The 23,744-nt window shown below is 41.6% G+C and overlaps 1 protein-coding gene across 7 annotated transcripts in view; it reads right to left on the bottom strand.

The window, feature by feature from the left end:
• FHIT (fragile histidine triad diadenosine triphosphatase) overlaps positions 1-23,744 on the bottom strand; it is a 1,100,662-nt gene that overhangs the window by 880,319 nt on the left and 196,599 nt on the right. The gene's annotated exons all lie outside the window — the stretch shown is intronic.

The following is a 23,744-nucleotide window of genomic DNA, read 5'->3' as shown; positions in this document are numbered from 1 at the left end:
AAACTGAGACAGCCACCTACTGGACAGAATTCCTCTGAACGAGGAGTAGCATGCATCAACTTCTTAAATACTGAAACTGTCACTGTCACATTTTCAATAAAATGTGGATTGTTAGAAAGCATGAAACCACACTGCACAAGGTTCCCTCCCTATCAAAGAAAGCTGGAGCACTGCACAGAGTAGAGCAGTCAGAACATTTGCAGGGTAGTTAGAGAGACATTTTTATCTTAATATGGGGAACCCAGAACCAAAGAGAAAGCAGGTTCCAGGTGTTTGTTTCCTTTGAAAGAATTCCTAAATCACATCTGTTCATTATGCCACCATGTAACATTTACATCTTTTAAGAAACTCAACTAATGGCCAAATAAATGGTGAACTAAAGCCACCAAATTATTTTCACTTACCTTTAGGCAGATTGTAATTCACATTGCCAGAGATTAAAGGCTATTTCATGACTTCACTGTGCCACTCTGCCCTTACATTGCTATAATTCTAACTGGTCAAGTAGATCCCTAATTTGCAGACCTCTTCAGAATACTGATTATCTGCATTTTGCAGATATCTGCAAAGCATATCTCATCCACAAGCATATATTTCACAGCTGCATATTTTTACATAACATCAACTGGGATGCATCGTTTTAGCATTCTCTTTTAATCTCACAACCCAATGCATTATTTCAATAAACAACTTCTATTAGTCATTTTCTCACGTGTTGTCATCACAGAAGTAATATTGTTCTATGCTCTGTGGAAATTCATAACATTACACATGAATAAGGCTGTTACAGAAGACTAAGTATGAAGTACAAGAGGCACAAACAGATGCAAAAACCACTGTGTTTTCTTGGTGAAATTCCAGTCTTTGTTTGAGAGTAAGCAGGAATGTGGAAAAAAGCAATTACTTTGGAAAGAATGGATAAATAGATGCACTGTGGGAGTGTATTCTCATCTTCATCTGGGCACTGATGTTTATTAAATAATAGGCTGTTAAAAATCATTCCATGAAAAATGTAAATCATTTTTGAGGTAGAAAAGATAATAAAGTCATATTATTCACACACATAATGTAGAAAGGAAGACAGAAGTAGAAAAGATAGATAAATACAAGGATAATTTCTGTATAAGGTGACAGATGAATAGAAAGAGAAATGACGTTAACAAGTGATCTCAACCTGTTTAAACATACGGAGACAAATTCCACCCTCAGCTGTAGGTATGCAATTTCACTGACTTCAGTATAACAAATAGCAGAGTTTGGCTCAAAGGTTACAGCATAGCCTCAATTTTACCAAGTCTCAGGACACCTGAGATGATCTTCAAAGTCACCGATTCAGATAACGGTTTTCCCAGTTACAGAGACCGGGACTGGCTATCTAAATTTGGCTGCACCAGCTGGCCTTCCAGGAGTCAGCCAACAGTTTCTCTGCCTCTCTGCAGCTCTTCTCTTGCTGAGCTTAAAAATTCTGCAGGAGCAAAGTTTCTTCAATGTAACTTCAAAGGATATAACTGGCCTTCAGTTAATCACAGTGCAATGAATCAAGTTTTGCACTGAATATCCTAAGACTACATAAAGACACACACAGAAGAGCTAAACTGAAATTTCACTCTCTTTTGATCTATTTAGGCATGAGCATATTTTGAATGTAACATTCCAACAGACACTGCACAGATGAGAAATGAACGTATTTCCTGCACTGCAGAAACGGTGCAGATGAACCAGTTCCAAACATGGTTTAACTGGGAGTGTAGCCCACGACCACCCACGGTCACTACTGTCTACAGTCTATGGAACCGTAATGAACATGGTTTCTCCTTGTCTATACTTGCATTTAAGCTGCATTCTGCACCAATTTAGCTGTACCTGACATCTGCAGCTGGTAATGTTTGTAGCATAGATAAGGCTCAATGCAGAGAGACAGAAGTACCCCACGTAAGGTCATTTGGCAACTCAGTGGCAGAGCTAGAAATAGAAAGCAGATTTCCTAACTCCTCGTTCTGTGCTTGAAGTATGAGTCCATCTTTCCTCTGCATTGATGTAGATGTGGCATGGGTCATTTTTGGAATCTGTTGGAGATGGAAGTGCAAGCCTTCTGTAACACTGGTGTACAGTATCAATACTGTTGATAGTGTAGGCACTATGAAAATGGAAAGAATGCACAAATCTTTCTCTTTAATTTTTTGTTTCCTGTAAGGTTTTGGGTGGATGGAATGTGACCTAAACTAGTTTTTTGTTTGCTGCTTGAATACCTAGGACTACTTTGAATTCCTTATATGATTTAAGCTACAAAGAATGCTCCTGAGTTCAAAGGAAACTTTGTGTAAAGTAACACATGAGGGTTTAATAAAAAAAAACGCTGGGACCTGTCCTTTGGGCACCTCATTGCTCCTCATATGCTGATTCCTTAACTTCCTTCTAGAATGGGGTTCATGGCCTTAGTCAAAAATCAGGATAGTGGATTGCATGAGAATTTCAATAGCATTTAAAGAGGAAAGACATGAACTCCTGGTCTCTCCCCACTTAGAGAGATTTCCCTAAATTACAGGGGTATTTGGTGAAGGAGTCTCTCTCATTGTCATGTTTTCTACTGCTAGAAGCAAGATGTGTCTTCTTCAAATAAAATTCAGCATATTCAGCTTGATCTACATATTTTCTGTTACGGCTAAAAAGCTGTAAAATGCTCTAAAGACAAACACTACTTATACTGTAGGAATCAGCACACAAGAAGCAACAAGGTGCCCAAAGGACAGGTCCCAGCATGTTTTTGATTTCTCGCAAAAGGGGTACAAAGAAGTTAGAAATCTAGTGAAAAATCATCAAAAGAGGTGATTTTTAAACTTTCACTATTCTTTCTGTATCAATTCATTTTAATCAAACCGCCCTGAAAAATTCAAACAAAACTCATAGTGTACAGTCCATGTTTCTGTTTTGCCATTTCAATTAGAGTTTTTACAAATTAAAGGTTTTAAGCTCCTGTTAATACTGAGCTCTGTAACAGAACCTTAATTATGGTGCAAGATAATGCATGAAACCTACATATATGGAAATTGCCTATGAAGAAATCACTATCCCTGCTTTTTTTTATGTTGTGCTGTTGTATAGAATCAAATCTTTACAATTAAAAATGCATCATGCCAAAGAAATATCAGCATCCTAATTGTTAGAAATTTTGTTGTGTCTAATTATGTTAGAGATGATGTTTCTAAGAAATGATTTCTTCTTTCATTAAGTTAGCTGTTGTCTATTCTGAAGCCATGTTTAACTGCCAAAGATTTGGTAGATTGTGTTATACAGTTCCATTTGCTGTGTATTAAGTTAGTCATCTAAATTATTCTTGCTGCCCCCTATCTGAAAGTCTTCAAGATAATCAACATTTTTCCCCATTGAATCTGATTTACAGAAAAATCCTGACAGATAACACAATGCCAAATTTTATCACTTTTGAAATTAGTAATTAAATGTCATTGCAAACGGTTCATTAAAATTGTGAAATATGCTTTGCATCTGCCTAGTTGGAGTCAATAACTGTACTGTGAAAGACACTTTTGAAGATAGCAAGATCCAATTTAAGTCCCATCTTTCAATAAAACTCAGGTGTTAAAGATTCTTTAAAAAAACAACATTGCAATCTTCACTAAAATTGGAAGCATAGTATCTTCTTTGACTGCTCAGAATAGTTTATTCAGTTAATTTATTAATTAGACTCAACATTCAGTTGAGCAAAGAAAATATTTTTGAGTAATAATCACTTCTCCAAACACAGTACTGATCTGGATTATGAAAAATTTGGTCAGCACACAAAGTTAGGGACCAATTCTGAAGCCCTAGATTCTAGACCAGGGGTCAGCAACCTTTCAGAAGTGCTGTGCCAAGTCTTCATTGATTCACTCTGATTTAAGGTTTCACGTGCCAGTAATGCATTTTAACGCTTTTAGAAGGTCTCTTTCTATAAGTCTATAATATATAACTACACTATTGTTGTATGTAAAGTAAATAAGGTTTTAAAAATGTTTAAGAAGCTTCAATTTAAAGTTAAATTAAAATGCAGAACCCACCGGACCGGTGGCCAGGATCCAGGCAGTGTGAGTGCCACTGAAAATCAGCTCACATGCCGCCTTTGGCACATGTGCCATAGGTTGCCTACCCCTGTTTTAGAAGAACTACTCAAGCGAGTAAAGGCTGCAAGATCAGGCCCTTATTTCATAGTACATCATTCATAAAAATGGTATCTCTCAAATACTTTAGAAAGCCAAACATCAGAGTTAAATGGAAAAGAAAGAATTCAATCTTTATTATTATTTATATTCCAGCAGAACACAGGAGCTCCACTGTGCTAGGCACTGTAAAAAACACATAGAAAAATGCAGAGCTTACTGTGTAAGTTTCATCGACTTCACAGGAGCAGTAAGGATATCAGTCTGGTACCCATGCAGGGTGCAAAGGGTGGATGGCTTTTAGAGCCTTCTTTCATACCTGCTCAGAGCTGGCTACAATTGAGCCTTTTGTACATACAAGAAATATTTACTTACAAAACAAACAACCCTCCCCCCAATAATTAGCTAAAGTCTCCTAAGAAGACTGGCTGCAAGCCTCTCCTAGATGAAGATTCCCCTGGAGGAGAAGTCCTCCAAGTTTCTTGTGGGCATTTCTAAAACCAACCTCCTGTATTCTCTCAGATGGTCTAAGGAAGGAGAAGTGCAATTCAAGGCTCCAGCCTTCAATAAGATATCAGTACAGCATACATCAAGCATAAAACTACCATTTCACTACCTTCATCAGTCAGAGCAATCAGAAACCTTGCTGGGGTGGCTTCCAGTTCTGAAATGAAAGGTGGACACAGCCATAGGTACCGACTCCATGGGTGATCTGGGGCTGGAACTCCCACAGAAAAAAAATAATGGGTGCTCAGCCCTCACCGGGAGCCCCGCCAATCAGCTCCTCTGCTTCGCCCTCCATGCATCTCCCACCTGCCGACGATCAGATGTTCAGCAGCATGCAGGGGGTGTTGTGGGGAGGGGGGAGGAGCAGGGGCAGGAAGAGGCAGGGTGGGGGCTTAGGGGAAGGGATGGAGTGGGGGGTGAGGCCTGAGGTGGAGCGGAGGTCAAGCACCCTCTCGGGAGTCAGAAAGTCGGCTCCTCTGGACGCAGCTAGCCCATAGATATATGATACATGGGACATGTAACCATGTTTCACACAACACAACAACCCTGAAAGTTCCACAGTACCCATCTGGAAACATTTCCTGTCCCATCCTCCACTTCTCAGTCAAAGAAAGTCAAGGTCCTTCTGTGTAAAGAAAAACTTTGTTTACATTTCTAATTTAAAATTCAGTTAAGATCCCATTTCAACTTAAGCTTTACCAGAAAGGTGGCAGTGGCTGCTTAATATATTCCTATGCAATATTCTCATTTTTTTTAGAACATAGCACATCAACAGAGGGAGTTCTCACCATTCTCCCCCTGGTGTCTGTTCCTTCCCCCGAACTAACATGTCATCATAAACGCACCCAGACCTGCTGTTTTATCCCTACTAAAATCAATCTGCATTATGTTTCATTATCTTGGTTTTGCTAATGTAAAATACTCATTTAGTTAAGGCTGTTGCTGATGGTGGTGATAATCATTTTTCACAGAATTTACCTCAAGGGACCTTGCAGAAGTGCAGATTGCCAAGAGTGAACATATTATATTACACTAGCAGTCTAATTTCAGCATTTAAAGACACACAAAAACCTTGCTGGTAGTGGCTATTTCAGTTTCCCAATAGATGCCAAATTAAACCCACGAACACCGATTACTGTTTGCAGGATGATTTAACAGCATGGGGCCCTGATTACCCAGCTATCTGATAGATTCTGTATAGATATTTGCAAGAGCACAAGGATTTGATCTGCAAAGTTCAAAAGCAAAATGGCATCCTAAATAACACCTGCAGATCATGCAAAGTCTAGATTCAGAGTTGGAATGAATAAGGTATCATGGTCACTTGAGGGTATGTCTACACTACAAAATTAGGTCGATTTAATAGAAGTTGATTTTTTAGAAATTGCTTTGATACAGTCAACTGTGTGAATCCTCACTAAGCGCATTAAGTCGGCAGCGTGCGTCCACAGTACCGAGGCTAGAGTTGACTGTCAGAGGGTTGCGCTGTGGTAGCTATGCCACAGTTCCCGCAGTCTCCGCTGCCCATTGGAATTCTGGGTTGCGCTCCCAATACCTGATGGGGCAAAAACATTGTTGTGGGTGGTTCTGGGTACATGTTATCAGGCCCCCCTCCCTTCATGAAAGCAACGGCAAAAAATAGTTTCTCACCTTTTTTCCTGGGTTACCCGTGCAGATGACATACCACGGCAAGCATGAAGCCCACTCAGCTCACTATCACTGTATATCTCCTGAGTGCTGTTTGCGTACGCAGTACTGGAGTGCTACATAGCAGCATCCCCTTGCCTTGCCTTGCGGATGGCAGACGGTGCAATACGACTGCTAACCGTCGTCATCCTGTGGGTGCTCCTGGCTGACCTTGGTTAGGTTGGTCGGGGGCGCCTGGGCAGACATGGGTGCTCCTGGCTGGCCCTGGTGAGGTCAGCCGGGGGTGCCTGGACAAAAATGGGATTGACTCCAGGTCATTCTCTTCTTTAAGTTTCATCTAATAGAGATTCAGTCCTGCCTGGACCATCATGTCAGCTGGAGGCTTCTGGCTCAGGCTGCTCTCCGAGTCGGCAGCACCGTGTGGTCACACCTACTCCAGCCTACCCCTTGCTCCCATGGCTCACGAAGCCTGGGCAGTAGTAAGGAGCAGTTCAACTATAGGCTGAGCAAGTGCATAATGGTGGTAGAATGTGCCTTTGGACGTTTAAATGCTCGCTGGTGCAGTTTGCTGACTCGGATAGACCTCAGTGAAACCAATATTCCCATAGTTATTATTGCTTGCTGAACGCTTTGATCTCCGCTTGCAGAGGCAATAAAGTCATTGTTTCAAATTCATGCATTCTTTATTAATTCGTCACACAAATGGGAGGATAGCTGCCAAGGTAGCCCGGGAGGGTGGGGGAGGAGGGAAGCACAGGGGTGCGGTAGTTGAAGGGGCACCCCCTAGAATGGCATGCAGCTCATCATAGAAGCGGCATGTCTGGGGCTCTGACCCAGAGCGATCGTTTGCCTCTCTGGTTCTTTGGTAGGCTTGCCTGAGTGCCTTAAGTTTCACGCAGCACTGCTGCGGGTCCCTGTTATAACCTCTGTCCTTCATTTCCTTGCAGATTTTTTCAAATATTCTGGCATTTTGTCTCCTGGAACAGAGTTCAGATAGCATGGATTCATCTCCCCATACAGTGATCAGATGCAGTACCTCCCATTCGGTCCATGCTGGAGCTCTTTTGCAATTCTGGGACTCCATGGTCACCTGTGCTGATCAGCTCTCCATGCCGGGCAAACAGGAAATGAAATTCAAAAGTTTGCAGGGATTTTCCTGTCTACCTGGCATCTGAATTGAGAGTGCTCTGGGATAGTTCCTGGAGGACAATACCGTCAAATTGCATCCATACTACCCTAAATTTGACCCAGCAGGGTCAATTTCAGCACTAATCCCCTCGTCAGGAAGGAGTACCGAAATCAATTTTAACAGCCCTTTAAGTTGACAAAAATGGCTTTGTCGTGTGGACAGGTGCAGGATTAAATCGATCTACTGCTGCTAAATTCGACCTAAACTCATAGTGTAGACGAGGGCTGAGTGAGCTGCCCCTTCTGAGACCCTTTTTCAGTCCTCGAGTGTGCCCCTTTCAAATAACAGGCCTGTGCCTTCACTCATCTTTAAGGTGGGACCTGCAAGCCAACCACTGTCCACCTGGATCTCCAGGTTACATCATCCTGATTATCAACCATAATACCTAGTAGGCCCAATGGGCTTTGCACCTGCAAGAATTTCCCTTCAGGAGGGTGTGGACAATAATGACATGCAGTGATGCAGAAGCTATTTCCTCAAAAGAAAGTATGATTTATTTGCCAAAAGTACACAGCACTCAAGATAAATGGATTTAAAACTACAAGACCTATAGGGATCTGGTCTTAGCTATGCCTGGCATTCCCCTCAAGCCCCTAGGCAGACATGACTTAGTCTTGGTGCCCTGATTCTCTTGGGGACCAAGGTACACCCCATTTCCTGCCAAACCCTGACACTTAGTCAGCCTATGGCAGCCAATAACAGTGGACAACCTCCCCACCTTCCTTTCTGCAGGGCAGACCTTTTAACTCATTGGTGTCTTTTGATCTCCAGGTTTTCAGCCTTGGCAAAACAGCCATGTAACTAGGGTTGGGACCATGGAGTCGCCCCTTCACAGCTATTACTCTGGCTGTTGTGCTGGAGCATTTGCTGGAATGCTCCTTATCTAGGCCATTGTGTTGCCTGTCCTGCTTGGTTCCTCTAACAGTCCCATTTGATCTAACTCCAGAGCAATTAGCCCATCATAAACACACACACACACAGAGGCAGGCACAGTATTTATAAAAAACAATATAGGTATTTCCCAGCTGCCCACATGAGGTTCCGCTTTTCTCTTCTTCTGCCCATTATCCACCAATCCAGTGATTGATAAGGAAGTCATCACTTTGAAAAGATGTCATTCCATACAGTGCAGTAGCACCTGGGCCAAATTCAACAGTGCGTAACTTTGCTGAGTTCAAAACTTCCTCGGCCAGGCAGGCAACAGCTACAGTGTAGGTGCTTGAAGATGGAGGCGTGAAATGCAGTGAGGAGGAATGGAAAGAACCCTCGGGGGTCCTACACATATATTGTAGTGCCAGGGGACCCATCCTATACAGAGAAAGGAAGATTCCATGAGCAGAATGGTCCAAGACACCAGTAGTGAAGATTGCCTGCAAGGGTTTTCACAAGTAACTACTGATATAAAGCGCCCAGCTTCTGAAATTATTATTTAGGGTAAAAAGCTATACATCAGCGGGATTATGCCAATGATTACGTTGGTCCTTTATATTAGAAAGCCAGTTAAATCCATCTTGAAGATGAAAGCTAGGTCTTTCAGAAGTAGAGAACTGTAAAGTTATTCATAAAAGTCCATAGAGATCTACACAAAGGTGCAGTATGGATGCCTCTGACAATTTTACTCATGGGATTCTCTTTCCTCTGTAGAGTGTGAGAGTGTTTGTCTGCTCTCTGGGAGCAGAGCATACATCTACTGGATCCCTGAGGATCCTTCCCATTCACCACGATACTCCAGTGCTGTTCCTTAATCTGCCAAAAAGTCACTATGGAGTCTGCATATCAATCTTAGGGTTTTATACCCATCACCATAGACTCTGAGAGCCTTCCGTGTAAAATCAGTAGCAACAGCCAAGTCCCTAGCACAACATGAGGTAGTGTCCTGTTTTCCTTTCCTTTTAAAGGCCTGAAACCCCCATTTCCACAGCATTCTCAACACCTGCAATAGTAATTCTTATCACTGATAGAGAGCTTTTCATCATCAACTGCATTAACTAATTAATTTGACATTAACTAATTAATCTGCTGACCAGAAAGAGAGAGACTGGCACTGGGAAATGATTAGTTTGGAGGTTAAATTAATTAAAAATACTACAGTGGTGACAGGGTTTAATCTCGTACTTCTCACGAGACCATGGAATCACTCACAGCTGCAGCAATTTGTGATAAATCTGTTGAGAAATTTCTTAATGGGAGTGGAATTAATTTGTGTCACCCTTAAGAGGTGCTCACTCAACAGCACCTACATTAAACAATGTTAAAAATGTAAGAATTCAAACCATAGGGAATCTATCATTTCAACTAGTACATGGCACCTGTCCAACACCAAGAGACAATGATTTGCACCAATAAAGTGTTTAGGCAATTGCAGCTGTGTTTAGATTTAGCAGGACATTCATGACATTCTGCCTTTAACTGTAAATTTACTTCCTAGCATTGCTTTTAGTTCACGTTTCTTTCATAGAACTATATTTTTATCAGTAGAGCTTTTGATACAAGATCTCAAAAAACAAAGAGTTATTTTAAACTATGGATAATCAGAGAAGGTTTTCTGTGCTTCTGGAAAAGAAAGGAGAGAGGCTACTGCCATACTTGATCTTAGGTTTATGTACAGAACTACCACGCGGAAGAGCAGTAGTAATAAAAATATATAACCCCACTTCTCAAGAGTGATGTAAGCCTGAAGGCTTTCCTTAACACCAAAGTGCACACAACAGCACACCTTAACCATACAAAGTATATTCAACTGCGAACTACTCTGGGGACTGTTTAATTGAATATTCCCTGAATAACTGAGAAATGAGAAAGTCAGTCAATGATTTTCCTTCTGATTAATGGAGGAGCTTTAACATTAGTAAAGGGTTTTCCTTCATCAGTAGTTCAGTTATGTTTAATGAACATTTTATATATAACTAGCCTTGGCGGAATTTGATTTTTATTTATTTTATAATTTCAACGGATAATCTTGACGTTTATTTTTAAGTATTTTTTCAGATTTTTGTCTATTTAAATTTTCACCATTGTGGAAAATTAAGGGGAAGTCAACCAACAGGGTGAATTAGACAATCATTATTTAAGGATAGTAGGTATTGATTTCAAAAAGTTAAAGATTTATAACTATTAAAACACAAATGTCTCATAGCAAAACATACAAAGTAAATATCCTTAAATAAAACCCTAATAAGTTCTCAAGCAGCACTTTTCATACTTTGTCTATCTGTAAATTGCAATTATTATCGAGGGAAATAGTATTTCATTGGTTTGTGAGTGTGCAGTGAAATAAACATTTACCAGTAAAAATCTAATCCTTTCAAGCCTATACAGAGCAGGCTCTCCCACATTCTGGCTCGGTATTTTGCTGGGGCCTCAAACTCTGAACTTATCTTTTTATTTACAATCTGGAAAAATAAAGAAATGCGAAACCTCTGCTGCCTGGGATTGTCTGTGACACTCCCCCAAGTGCTCTTTCCAACTCCAGCTACAGCCGCTGCCACACACCCAGAAGGGCTTCAGGGATAGATAAGGGCTCACCCTATAGGGATTCTTCTCTGGACACTGTGGTGCTGGCACTGAAGGCAGAGTGAATGACTCCCCACCTGCATTCTGAATGCTTCCCCTGAGTGGTGTGCAGCCAGCCTAGAGCTAATGGGGAGGAGCTGCAAGAGCAATCCAGAGTCTTTTGCTGGCTAGAATGGGAAGGGCGGGAACATAATGGAGGAGGGCAGGGGCTCAACGAGGAGTATACTGGTAGGAAGGATGTCCCCAAGGGAGATTCATCTTTCCTTTTTTGTCTCTCCAGTTCCTCTTTTTGGATTTGCAGGTCACTTTCCAGCTTCCCTTTGGGTCACTCTTCCCACAGCCCTCTTCCCAAGCTCTGGGCACAGAAACCAGCTCCTCCATCCCACTGGAAGGTGTTTAAAGAGTAATAGCTAAACAAGTCTAAATCCCAGCCATCATGTCTAGCAACGTGAAGGTGAGCTCAACTGCTCTGATCAACAGGAGGCATGATGTTAAAAAGCTTGAGACCTGCTGCCCTAAGATACGTTGTGTGTAGATCATGAAACATTCAGACTATAACACAGTGTGATGGGGTGCCTGCCCCACACTGGGCTCTAAGTGGTTAATAGAGGCCTAGGGAAGCTGCACAGGAAGCAGCCAATCAGAGAAAGGCTGAAGGGAGCAGCCAATCACAGCCCGGCATGCCCCTATAAGAAGAGCTACAGGGCACAGCAGCTTCAGTTACTCCCTGGAGCTCGAGGAGGGAGGAGAAGTGGCTGCCTTGCAGGCTCATCGCAGTTAGCATCCTGGATAGAGAAGTGCTGCAAGCAGAGACCCGGGGGGCTAAAGGTAGCACCTAGTGGGTTGCAGGCTTCTGCAAGCTGTGGCAAAGAGGGTGGTGGGGCAGCAGGGAACTAGCTCAGGGAAATCTACTGTGGAGCTGGAGGAGCGCAGAAAGCGGCGGCCTTCTACAGGGTCCTTCCCACACTTGCCACTGGGGAAATGGTTGGACAGGGATTGCAGAGACGTCCCCCAGAAGTGATGGGGGGAGCACACCGTGGCACGGCTGGAGGACTGTGTCACTGAAGAGGACACCGTGGTCCTTGGAGGGATGTGAGTCCAGGAGCGAAGAGATGATGGATGGAGCACCACCAGAGCAGGGTGCACTGGCTACCAGAGCTAATTCCCGTATCTGCCACAAGGAGGTGCCGGAGTGGTGAATGAACCCTGTTACACACCGCAAAACTCCTGCAGAAGACAGGTGGATCAGTGTCTTAACCAAGATTACCTACTGACTGACTCAGACTCTGCAGCTATAACCTGTGCGAAGGGCCCACACCAGGCTTTCTGTATCACATAACCTCAGCAACAAGGTTGTGCAGGGTTGGGCCACAAATGAAGAAGCTCTGCTAAGGGGCTTGCATGAGCCCCAGGTGCCATAGTGTGTCTCCCCAAGTTAGCTCTAAAGAAGCAGAAAGGTCTTTGGGCCTGGATAGAGAGAGGGGGCCACTAGATTCTCATGTGAATTCAGTGGCAGGGGAAATCCACATAATTGGAAGGGGACGTTCAACCCTAGGGTCTGGGCCTGCCAGTGTATCGTAAGACTGAATTGCATTTCTTCCCCACTTGCTGCTCAGCTCCCCCATGCAAAGCTTGTTTTCTGGAGCTCTGTGCAAGGTGGGGTGAACTGCATGCTAAGGCAAGGTTCTCCATCTTCCAAGCACAAAAGGCAGCTTTGAATGCAGGATAAAAAATTGAGCACCTTGTCAGTGTTTTTCTCTTAATAAAATAATTGGAAAGGCTTTCAGTCATATTGTGGTAGGTGCCAAATAAAAAGTGTGGAAGGAAAGCTGAACATGGTGAAGGTGCTGGACTCGGATTCAGTTTTGGCTCTGATACAGAGCCTGTGTGGCTCTGAGCAAGTCACTTAATCTCTCTCTGCCTTAGTTCCTCAAGTGTAAAATGGACAGAATAACCCTTCCTCTTACTATCAAGTATTAAGGGCAAGGGCTGTCTCTCACTGTGTGTGACACAATGGGGCCTGATATCAGCTGAGCCCTCAAGGGAGTACTGTAGGACCAATAACAATATCAACAACAAAAAGAATGTATTAAGATGAATCAGTACATATAGGAGAGACGAAGCAAATGTAAAACATTAAGGTCTAGTCATTGAAAAATTATGAACCACAGCATACAACCAGACCAAGGTCACAGCTAAATTAAATTATCGATTTACATCAAGATCTTTTTCTCCATTTGCCAATATTTCTAGATTTTTTAATATAACTATGTATTATGGCTTACAATGAAGATGAGTTTTGTTATAAATTCTGCATGTCTGCTAACCTATACAATTCTTAAATTAACTATCTTGAAATGTATGTTTACAGCAGATGGAAGGCATTTAATTCTGCAATATTGTCTCCTGTTAAATAGATACCTAAAGTTTTAAGATATAGTTTAGGCTCTTCTTCAGCTTCTACACCAAGAAACATACTACAGAGCCCCTTATCATTGGGGTCATGATGGATAACAGTTGTTGAGAAGGTCTGCTCAGAATGCATTCAGCTGACGAGCATGACACTTATTCAGATGTCTGAATAAATCAGTGAGTTAATTCAGCTACTACTAAATAAAGTGTGATATAATCAAAATTTTTGGAGTTAAACTAATGGATTTTCAATTATTAAGTCTAAATTCTTTAATTACAAGGAGTGTCACCTACTTTTTACAAGTCAATTAAAGCTGTCTTAGTAACCATTTTTGCATTTCTGTAAATTTGTGGTCTAATTTGCTGAAGTGTTGAGCACCCACAACTCCAGCTGAAATCAATGAGCATTGCGAGTGGTCAGCACCTCGGGAAATTAGACCCAGAACATGTTTGTTCACACACACGTGCATACTCACATGCACACACACAGAATGATGGTGACTACTGAGGCCTGGTCTTCACTGAAAACTTAGCCTGACATAGTTATGGTGCTCAGTGGTGTGAAAAATCCACACCCTTGAGCACCAAAGTTATGCTAACCCAACTCCCAGTGTAGACGCAGCTAGGGCAATGGAGGGGTGCTTCTGTCAATCTAGCTACTGTTGCTTGGGGAGGTGGAGTTCCTGCAGTGAAGGAAATACCCCTTCTATCACTGTAGTCTACTCCTACACTATGGGTTATAGCTATGCCACTATAGTTCCAGTAGCGTGGACAAGACCTAGCACATCAAGTATCTCTTTTGTGCTATTTATACACTGTAAAACTTCTCAGAATTTAACAATGAAATTTTATGAATATTTCCAGGAACTTGTTTCACAGAAACAAAGATTATCATATTACAAAATTAGAAAGTCAAGGTGGGTGAGATAATATATTTTATTGGACCAACTTCTGTGGGTGAGAGAGACAAGCTTTTGAGTCACCCAGCGCTCTTCTTCTTCTTTAAGCTCCAGTCCCTGGCTCAGCTTTTGAAAGTGCTGTGCAGGTGTCCTTTGAGGATGAGGATTGATAGGTCAGATATAGAGTGATTGCTTTATGAGAAGTGTTCACCCACAGGCGATAGGGTGTTAGTCTTTTATCATTTTCCTGTGTGAGTTCATTCGAGAGTGTAGTGAGTGTGGTTTCACCCACATAGTTATTATTAGGGCACAGGATGAGATATACCACATGTTATGATAGACGTGTGAGAGCCATGGATCTTGAAAGGTGTGTTGTGGGAAGTGTTGATCATAGTATCAGTGCAGATATAGCTGCAGGATTTGTGTCTGCTGTTCTGGAAGAGTTTGGTACTGCTTTGAGTTGGGGTGTCCTGGTCTGTGAGAAGCTTGCTTCTGATGGTAAGCTTGGAGAGGTTGGCCGGTTGTTTGAAAGACAGAGTGAGGGTTCAGAAAAGATTCTTTCAGGATGGGGTCCCTATCAAGTATGGGTTGTAGTTCTTTGATGATAACCCACATGGGGTGATAGGAGACAAGCAGGGGTATGCACACAGAGGGGGATATTATTTCTGTAATGAAGCAGGTTTTTTCTGGGTATTTGGGTTGCCCATTCCATGATGCAAGCTACTTCTCTGGTGGAGTGTCCTTGTTTGATGTAGGTGTTTTTAACTGTGTTTACTATTAAGGTGTATATCCCGGACTTTCTTCTCGGAGCATATTGTGTGGTATCTGAGTATCTGGCTGCAGAGAACAGATTTCTTGGTGTGTCTGGGGTGGTTACTAGATCTATATAGGTAGGTGTGATGTTCTGTGGGTTTCCTGTATATGGTTGTCTGTAGGGCTCCATTGTTGAAGCTGAATGTGGGGTTCAAGAAGTTGATGCTAGTGTGGAAGTGTTCCATGGAGAGTTTAATGGAGGGGTCGTGGTTGTTGACATTGTGGCAGAAACCTTTGAGGGAGTTTAAGGATGAAAACATCATTTATGTATCTCAGAAATATCATAGGTTTCGCGGAGTGTTTGTCCAGAAATTCTTCTTCTTGGACCACAACTTCAACAATCACAGCCCATTTCTAGACACTAAAAATCATGGACTGAACACAAGCCCTGGATTTATGGCTCATTACCACAATCTGGAACACACTAATCCCTTCTTTCTGTCCTATGACTGCAGAGGTGTTAACAAGCAACTCTACCTTGCACAGTCCTAACTCTACCTCAAATGGTCTCACTAACAAAAGTTGGTCCAGTAAAAGATATTACCTCACCCACCTTGTCTCTCTAATACCCTGGGGCTGACACAGCTACAGCTACACTGCATACGTATTATTAAATTGGCATACATGCCCGATCCTGCAAAACTCGGAGCACAATGAACTCCAATTTACATCAGTAAAGCAAAGGGAACTTAATAGCTCATCGAATGGGCAGTGACAGAATGGTCTTCATAATAGAATCATACAATCATAGAGTTAGAAGGGACTGCAAGGGATGTCTAGTCTAACCCCCTGCCAAGATGCAGGATTTGGCAGATGGCTCTCCAGTCTCCTTTTGAAAACCCCCAGTGAAGGAGGTTCCACAACCTCCCTAGGCAGTCTGTTCCTTTGTCCTACTGTTCTTACAGTTTGGAGTTTTTCCTGAGATTTAATCTAAATCTGCTCTGCTGCAGTTTGAACCCATTGCTTCTTATCCTGCCCTCTGTGGCAAGAGAGAACAACTTTTCTCCATCTTTTTTGTGGCAGCCTCTCAAGTATCTGAAGACCGCGATCATATCACCCCCTAATCTTCTCTTTTCCAAACCAGACATACTCAGGTCCTTCAGCCTTTGCTCAGATGGCTGCATTCCATCCCTTTGATCATCTTTGTTGCTCGCCTCTGGATCCTTTCCAAGTTCTGTACATCCCTTCTATACAGTGGTGACCAAAACTGGACACAGTACTCCCGCTGAGGCCAAACCAGCACCGAGGAAGTAGTACTATCACCTCCCAGGATATGCATGCTGTGCCTCTGCTAATGCAACCTAAAATTCCATTTGCTTTTTTTTACAACAGCATCACATTACTGACTCATGTTGAGGTTGTGATCCACCACAACTCCCAAATCCTTCTCAGCAGTGCTGTTGCCAAGCCAGTTTTCCCCGATTCTGTATCTATGCATTTGTTTTTTCTTCCTTAACTTTAGCACTTTACATTTGTCTTTGCTGAATGTCATTTTGTTGTCTATAGCACAGTTCTCCTATTTATGAAGATCCCTCTGAATTTTGGCTCTATCCTCCAAAGTATTGACAACTCCCCCTAGCTTTGTGTCATCTGCAAACTCGATCTGTATGCTCTCTATACCTACATCCAGGTCATTAATAAAAAATAAATAATATGTCATTTCTTTCTTGTCACATTTGTACTTTTTGTCTACTGCACATTTAACTGCACAAACTTAGCGACAGATAATGAAGAGTTTCATTTTTAACCTTTGAAAAGAGAACATTGGGCAAAGCTCACAACTCAGTAAACAATATTTCTTATGTGCCAGATGCAGATTTACATCAATGGCCATTAGAAGATTTGCTTTCAATACATTCATTTTTCTACAGAGTAGGGAATAAGTGACAATTATTTTGGTTCTACACTCTCTTAAATGGGGTTTATCCTCCAACTGAAAAATAACTACTTTGTGGACTCATATGATACACCTGAGATAAACTATGTTGTAAACCACACTGGTCCACTGGATACTATCTTTGTGTTTAGTTTTACATTACCCAGTATTATACCTCCACAAAAATAAGTCAAGATTCCAGAAGAAATTTAAGAGAGAACAACTAATGATATAGAACATGATCACCAAAACTATTACTAAATTAATGTTTCTTCTTTTCCCAATAAACACTTAAAGTATCTCCTCATGACAGCTTTAATGGTCCTTTTTTAATGTTACTTAACGTTTCTCCTCTGTTAATCTGTTATGCAGCTGTGTAACCAATTGATCAGAGAACAAACAAACAGGGTTATCTGAAAATATCTAGCAAAGTTTTGGTGTGGGTATTTTTGGTAATGTTTTATCTAGCTAACTATTTCAGTATACACGTTCAGCAACATTAAGCATGTCATTGATGGACAAACAGGTTCTGGGGGAGATGTAATGGGGTCAACAAACCCCATACTGAGCATGGGGTGGGGTAAATCTCTCCTGTTTACAAGCAAGCTGCTTGATCACAAACCTACACAGCTGCCAGAGCTGCCAGTCATGGAGACAGGCACCCAGAGCTACAATCCAGAGGAAACAAGGCCTGCTATAAAGGGAAAAGGACAAAGAAAGAAAGAGGGGCAAAAAGGCCTGGGATAGCAAAGGGGCAATAGCCCTGCACCAGGCTGCGTCCAAGACTGCAAGCCCAAAAGGTAAAGGGCTGACTGACTTAATTAGAGCTGGAGGTCCAGGAACTGGCCTGACTGAAAACAAACTAAGGAGGGTCAGTCAAGAAAAGCTGAGACTCTCAAGAGACAATTCAGATGGTGAGAGGAGAAAACCTCTAACATTGCAGTTCTGAAAATGCTTAAAGCCATATTAAAAGGATTTAGAATGGAGTTTTATTTTATTTTCCTTGCTCGCTACCTGATGGCAATCTTCTGAGGACAACTTCAAAATGATAGTCCATCCTCCACTATAATCTGCCAGGCTAGCTATGTTCCTGTGCTCTCTAATATTCTCTAATACTCTCATTACAGGATGTTGCAACAAGTTTCATTAATGTTTGTTTGGCAGTCAAACTTGGAGACTTCTGACAGAGTAATTCACTCTGACGGAGTGCAAGGGGGTATGAACCACTATCCTGGTGGCAGTCCACCAGTGGAATCGGTGACAGGGACCACGATTAGACACGCCAGCATGATTAGATTCCCACTGTAACTGACAGTTCCAGAGGAAAATGGCAACAGCAACGTGTGAGGCATTCAGGGGACAATATCTCCCACATCTTTATGGAACAAAATGATAACTTATTTAAAATATGGGCTTTGATGAATATGTCCAAATATTTTTTCTTTAAAGCAAAATATTATGATCCAAAATGAGATGCTTCTTTTCTGAACCCTATCCCTAGCTCGATGATTCTACCTTTCAATAAAAGGAGGGCCACAGAGGATGTTATCTCTACTATCTACTATCGCCAAGCTTCCTGAGTTTAAATATGTAAGTAATAAAAAACAATATGGCAGAAAGGATTGACTATATTTGACCTCATATTTCAATGTTAAAGAGGAAATCATGAGCAAAGCTATCCTGATGTGTTATGTAGGAGATGCTCCTAAATTAAGTTTCCTTGTACAAATTAGAAACATTGACATTTAACCGGGTAATAAACTGAGGAAATTTCATCACTCCTTGCAAGACATCAGGCAGCTTTTACCTACTGACAGCTCACACTGGACGAGAGTCATCATTAAACCCTCCTGATGCAGCATATTAACAGCCATGTCAGAGTGACACCTATTTCTAGCATTACGTTTTAAACTCAAAAATGAAAGCAGAAATACTTAGTGAACCATATTTTAGCACTATTTGTTTTTGATATAGTTGTTCCAAAACACACATTTTAACAGCATTGCCAGCTCTCGCAATTATATTGCAAAACTCTTGATATTTGGTGCTTTTCTTAAAGCCCCCACTCCCAAAGGCAATGATTATGTGAGAATCTCAGCTTTCATTCTTTAAAAGAAATATGTTTGGTTTTAGCCTTCCTCATTGGGGACCCTGAATATGTGAACTGAGTGTACTATAAATGCTCAGAAACCAGAAGGTAAATAAAAAGAACCCTGAATTTATTATTTATTTTAATCTCACGATCTGTTGCAGTCCAACTCACGGTATTTGAGCATTTGTGGCAGGTGATATGGTTACATATAATCTGTGAAACGAAACTTGTGAAAACTACTGCTACCAGACATGGCAACGTTTTACGACTGTCCTGGGATACATATCAAAAAAGCTTGGACATGAAGAATTATTTCCAACTTGGAAAAACTCAGAGAATGTAACAGGCCTTAAGTTTCCAAATCTTGTCAATATCTGCTCTTTGAAATGGTCTAAAACTGGGACATTCCACAATAATTTTTTTCATGTCCTTCATGGTCTAATACTCAGGTCTTGAAAAATGCACTTGAGCACGAGCACTGGGACCAAGCAGAAGAGAGCCTACAGAGGCTGAAGCAGTAAAAGGAAGCTGACAAGGTTATGTTCAGTTTCACAGGCTATCCACTAAGTCCTGAGTAATGAAACTGACTTTTAAATTTCATGCTTCTGCTGCTTCAAATGGTCCTGCTTTGAAGGCAGGGGACATCTATGGATTTCTCTAACCCAGAGGTTCTCAAACTTCACTGCATCACTGCACCTGACAACAAAAATTACTATGTAAACCCAGGAGCGGGGACTGAACCCTGAGCCTATCCAAGCCCTGCCGCCCCAGGTTAGGGGGCCAAAGCCAAAGGGCTATCGTCCTGGGCTCCAGGCAATGGGGAGGCTTCAGCCCCCAGCAAGTCTGATGCCAGCCCTGGTGACCCAATTAAAACAAGATCATGACTCACTTTCGGATCCCGACCCATAGTTTGAGAACCACTGCTCTAGTCTCACTTCCCCCTATTCTAACCTTACTCTCCCACCCCAATTCAAAAAGCAGGAACTCTGAATTGAATCTGTATCTGTGCTGCTGCAATAGAATTAATCTAAGAAGATCTCAGGGTCTCTTTCACCCAGGGTGGAAACTAGTTTCTTTGTTTAATAAATCAGTTAAAAAAAAGTATAAAGGCAAAGCAGGAAATCTTTATTTAAATAACCAATTTTAATCTTGCTTTGCCTTTATACTTTTTTTTAACTGATTTATTAAACAAAGAAACTAGTATCTATAGTTGGTGAATTGAACTTATTCCTTCAGTCACCATCCTTCAGGATTTTAGAGCTAGCAGATCTGATCCTTTCATAACAACTTTTTATTCAGAGGCTAGAGGAGGAAAAACAAGCTATCCTGCTTTTTTCAACTCCCAAACATTTTCTTAACTTTGAATGAGTTAGTCATTGAACTGAACTAGTCGAATAAACTGAAATAAAGAAAATTGAAACTATAAAAGTTATGAGTTTCAGCAGAAATACAAACTGATTTCATGACACTCAGATCAATTTTATCTAATTTTTAAAAAATAATTTCTTCCATTCTCCTCACCTTTCCTTAAGTAGTTCAGGTGTTCATCTAATACAGGCAGTGAATCACTCATTTCCCTTAATGCTTTTATTCAGGGCAGTGACATTTCTATAATTGATATTTGTGTTTGCCATCAGTCATGAAATACATTTCTACGCTGTAGTCACAATAATTCTAAACAAGTATCCATCTTTGTTTAATGTCATCAAATACCATAGTATTAAGAAAATATTGGGAACAGAATATGGGATTGCATACATTTCCCAACATGCGTATATATCTTTTTAAAATAAACAACCCACCTTCTCTTGTATGGAAAACTAACCCTTTCTGAGTGCTAAAAGTGGGATTCCCCAAATTTAAGAGAGCTGCCTGAGACAAAGCTCTTAGTAACATACATCTGCTTCTGTATGCTGATTGGCTGCTTAGAACATAATCATTTATAGATCTTTAATGTGTAGAAGGAGATCCAAGTTCATCTTAACATGGAAATGTAGCTGAATGCAGAAAGGGCTAGGAAAATGCTGGTGGGTAATCAATTCCTTACTAAAAGTTGTATTATTTTTTGTTTTTTAATACTTCTTTTTTCAACAATTCCAGAAAGTTTTTAATTAAATATAACTAAGTAAAATAGAGGCGCTGTCTACACTACAGCCTGCCTGCAATGCAATACAACTGTCAGGGAAACTGATTACAATGTGGTTGTTTTCCGCCAAAGCTAGCACACAGTTCTGTTGTCTGGCATAGATAGGACATCACCCATGTTCCCAACCCATAGTAAAGCTGTGGGCGGTTTGAACTGTATCAAAGGTCAGCAGCATTGGAAGCGGCTCCCCAAACAAGGTTGTAGTTGTAATACAGATGGGCCTTAATCTCTCAAGTGCTGACTGACACAAAATGACAGTTTGGCATGGATGTATTTGTTTTATAAACTGAATTAATTTTCTGCTTTTGCCAAAATGAGAAATGTTGGTAGTATTTTTTACCAACAGTCACAATAGCTGGTCCTCAAGGAACACTATGGCTTTGTAACCACATTCCTGTTAATTACACTGCTAGGTACAAGACATGAATTGCATAACAGAATTGTGTTGCCCAGGAATATCCTAACTGAAATGCCAACAGTGGCCTTGGAGGGATTGGAAAGGTGCCAGCTGCATGGCCATTCATCCCCTGATGGCTAATTCATGGAAAAGCATTTGCAATGGCTTCACAAAGAACAACTTAGCACCTTTCCAATCACACTTGCTTCCCCAAAAAAAAAAAAGAAAAGAAAAAAGGAATAAAGGAATAAAAATTGGTAGAAGAGTAAAATGTTCTCGACATGACCAGAGCAGACCTTCGTTAAACCTCAGGATTCCCTGGCAAAAAGGCTCAAAGCCACGCATGTAATTATGTATATCTGTCTCTGTAAATTGTCCAGAACATCTATCGATTTAACATTACCACTGCCACACCAGTCATGGAGACAAGTAGCCAATCTATAATTACTAACACTACATTTGACAATAGACTCAAAAGGATACACAATGTCTCTTTTTTAAATGTTTCAACATAGATTTAGTTCACTATGCCCTGTGTATATAACTGATTCTCCCTTTGTGTGCTTTAGTCTCCTATTTATCTGTTTCAGTATGAATGAAATTCTATGTACTATTTACTCCTCACATTTACTTTGGAATCTGGATCATATAAAATAGATTTAAGACTATATAGGTTCAACTCTGGTAAAAAATGAAATGAAATAATAAATTAACAAGAAATATTTCTGCATCTAATTTTGAAGTAATGTCTATATAGCAGTTATTACCATGGCAGCTAGATACTTTAGCACCTTAATTATAGAAAATTAAGATGCAAAACATGATCAAAAACGGTTAATCAAATGCATCTTGCCTTAAAGATTGCTATATGCAGGCTATGATGGACTGCCAAAGGGTGTGAACTCTATTGATGGTGTCTCTTGACTGAAGTTCAAATCACAAGCACTTCCCCAACATGCCTCTTAAACAACTAAGTCCCAGACTATTTAGGACACAACAGAACCCCCAGTACCTTGAATTGCACCTAGAAGTGAATAGAAAGTTAGTGCAGAGATTTTAGCACAGTATTATATATTCCCATCGGCCCATGGGCCCTACTCTGAAGCTATGATCTGGTTTTTTGCATTTGCTCGAGCTTCTGGACCACAGAGTATCCATCCCTAAATAGAGCTCACAGCAGTAGTCAGGCTTTTGGGAAACAAGTTATGGATGAATGGTTGTAAAGAATACATCAGAGAGGTATAGCTACAGTCACCTGGCCAGCTGCAGATGGTGAAAAGCACTATGGGCCGCCAGTGCTATTTGGAAAAATACAATTAACAGTGGGTACAATAGGGCCTCATGGATCTGAACCTGTCTGGCAGAAGTTGGGTTTAGATAGTACAGGAATAATTTCCATCATCATCCAGATGCTTGCCCATCCCCAGCTAGCATCACTTCCCTATTATACAGGTTGAATCAAAACCTGAATTTCCATCCAGATCCCTCTCTCAGACACAGTGCGTGTAATCGGACTGCAGACCTATGTTCCCTCTAATTTTTTCCATCCATGTGCGGAATGAATTTTGCTCTGTGCACCAATATGGAGGTGATGTGTCAGGGGGGTGGGGCCGAGAGGTTCAGAGTGTGGGAGGGGGATCAGGGCTGGGGCAAAGGGTTGGGGGGCAGGGGGTGAGGACTTCAGCAGGGGAGTGCAGGTTTTGGGATGGGGCCAGGGATTGAGGGCATGGGAGGGGGCTCAGGAATGGGGCACAGGGTTAGGGTGCAGTGGCGTGAAGGCTCCGGCTTGGGGTGCAGTCTCTGGGGTGGGCTCAGGGATGAGGGGCTCTCCCCAGCCCTCTGTCCCCACAGCAGCACCTGGGCTTGGGGAGAGGTGCCTTTCCCCAACACAGCAGCTCAGGACTGGGGCTGGGAGGAGAGATGCCCCTCCCTGGTAGCAGAAGCTCTGGGACTGGAAGCCTCTTCCCACCACAGCAGCTCTGGGGCTGAGCTATTCTTTTTAGGTGACAAATCTAAGGAACTGTCCTGGATTCTGGTGTTAGTAGAGGAGGTTTTTAGACAAACTGATAAATCAGATACTAATAAGTCACCAGCACCAG

The sequence above is a fragment of the Gopherus evgoodei genome, chromosome 7 (assembly GCF_007399415.2).
Source record: "Gopherus evgoodei ecotype Sinaloan lineage chromosome 7, rGopEvg1_v1.p, whole genome shotgun sequence".
In the NCBI taxonomy this organism is placed as follows: domain Eukaryota; kingdom Metazoa; phylum Chordata; order Testudines; family Testudinidae; genus Gopherus; species Gopherus evgoodei.
The sequence above is the reverse complement of the archived record's forward strand: the minus strand, read 5'-3'. Positions and strand labels throughout refer to the sequence as shown.